Here is a 2344-nt window from a genome sequence, read left to right on the forward strand (position 1 = left end):
TCTCTCTTCCACAACCTTGCATGGGAGCCTCGCTGGCTCTAAACCACACACTATGGAGCTTACCCCCCCCCCCATACACACACAGTGGGTACTGCTACAGAGGGGCATGCCGCGGCCCCTCACTCACTCAGATGCAGACCTAGTGACAGACACACTGTCTTATGCAAATGAACACCACATCACCTCCTCACAGACACACATGGACCACCCCCCCACACACACACAAACACTCTCTGAGCTCGGCCCACCCTCAGCAACAATCTGGAACAGGATGACAGGCACGAACGCATATGCGCGTGCACACACACACACACACACACACACCACGCACTTAGGAGCACTGTGCTAAGAAATTACGAAGTCATAGACACACTGGGTCACCATCCCACGAGGAGCTAGACACAAAGAACGACATCTTTGGCACAGACACATATATGTATAGATTTTACCAGCACACACACACACACACACACACACAGAAATAAACTCACACTAGAGCACACACACAGAGTGTGAGACAATCACACAGAGCTACAACCCCACAATACACTGACAATATCTCCCCACACATTTAGGGCCCTCCTCATACTGCTCTTCATGACATGCTGTGGGTGACCCCTCCTTGAGCCAGCTGCCCACAGAAGTGGCGCTACACAGCAGATGGAGTCCACTGACAAACATACTCTTGAAAGAGGGGCATACTGGACATCGCTTCACAGGCATGCAACACACACACACACACACACACACACACACACACACACACACTCACACACAGATGCAGCCCCCATAGCCCTTAAATAAAGGCCGGACCTAATCTTAAGGATTTCCCTTCACTAAGGAGTCCCGCTCCTCTCTAGAAGCTCCTGGGTCACTGCTTCCACCCTGTCCTGCCAGGTGCCCCTGTTACCCAGTCCTCATCCAGAGTTGGCTGCTAAGATGCTCCCAGAGGCTGAGGACAAGTAGAGGCAGGAGGCAGGTGCAGGTAGCGATGGCTCTAACTCCGTCTTCCTGTAAAGGAGTTGCATGCCTCCGACTCCCGCTAGGGGCAGAGCTGCTTGGCCAGGCTCAGAGGAGCTAGCTGGATTGCAACAGGTGCAGGACAGCGGGAGAGGATTAGACAGGGACCGGTCCTAGCAGGCTTCGGGCAGGCCAGTCAAGGCCACCCAGAGGGAAAGGGACTCACTGAAGTCTGCACAGCTAGTCATGCCAAGCATAGAATTGGAACAAAGTCCATGGAAGTGAAAACTGGGCTCTCTGAATCAGGGGTGGGGGCAGGGGGATGACTGAGTGAGGAGCCAGGGAATGAGATGCAAACTCTGTGGGATCCCAACATTCCAAGCTTGCAAAATAGCCTTTCTCCACACATATTCTGTACAACATGTGAACATTTGTGCTGTTATCAGCAATGGCATCCCATTGTGCACCTTTACAATGCTCTTTGGTTTTTCACAGCCTGCTCTAGGAGGAGCTGCACAGTTCGCAGGACCCAGTGCAACAGGGAACTTTGAGGTTCATGTTCAAAAATTATCAAGGGGCACTGGGGAGATGGCTCAGTGGAATAAGCGCTTCCCTGGCAAACACAAGGGCCTGAGTTCCATACCCGGTTCTGCTAAAAAAAAAAAAAAAATTATCAAGGATTTCACGAGATGAAGGCAGGGTATCATGCCAAGTGAAGGCCCTTCCTGAGCATAGATCCATAGTTCTGCTGCCCAAGAAGCCAGCCATCCCTGGCCCTCTGGTACTCACTGTCTTGCTTAAAGCTCACAATAAGCTGCCTTCATGCGCTCAAGGTGAAGCTTGTGGCTCCCAGAAGTGGCTCATTGCAGTGAGGAGATCCTGGGTGAGTGCAAATCCAGCTGGGAGTCTAGCACTTCTCTGTAGCTGCCAATTGGAAAAGAGGCAGCTCTGAGGAGAAACCACATGGGACAGAGGACGCAAGCTGGGGAGTCTCTGTGCTGCCAAGAAAGGAGAGGAGCATTGGGAAGGGCCCAGGGTCTCACTATACCTCTACTGCTGGCTTCTGCAGAGAAATAGGTAGACACAGCTGCTGGCTCCAGGCAGAGGTGGCAAGAAAGGACATCACGGACCCCTCAGAGCCATTGAGAAGGGCTTTGGAATGGAAGCCAAGAGCATCTCAGCACTGGCACAGAAGCCTCCTCCCTTGCATTGGGGACAAATAAGAGGGTGGAAGGAAGCCATGTGGGTGAGGTCTGATAACAGAGTCACTCCTAACCCACACCAACTCCTGCCCTGAGTCCTTGCTGCATGGCTGGGGCCATCGGCAGCCATTTATATATCCGTTTTGCTCATGTCCTAAAAGCATCTGTGGGAAGAGATCCTA

General features: G+C 52.4%; 1 protein-coding gene across 1 annotated transcript in view; it reads right to left on the reverse strand.

Annotated features, from left to right (window-relative positions):
• The window catches only part of Wscd1 (WSC domain containing 1), a 45194-nt gene extending 43166 nt beyond the window's left edge, over positions 1–2028 (reverse strand). Inside the window, exon 1 of the mRNA XM_023723376.1 lies at positions 2009–2028. The gene's annotated coding sequence lies outside the window, so the exon portion shown is untranslated. The remainder of the gene's footprint in view (positions 1–2008) is intronic.
• Between the last annotated feature and the right edge of the window lie 316 nt (positions 2029–2344).

Source organism: Octodon degus, unplaced genomic scaffold (assembly GCF_000260255.1).
Source record: "Octodon degus isolate 3935 unplaced genomic scaffold, OctDeg1.0 scaffold00098, whole genome shotgun sequence".
In the NCBI taxonomy this organism is placed as follows: Eukaryota; Metazoa; Chordata; class Mammalia; order Rodentia; family Octodontidae; genus Octodon; species Octodon degus.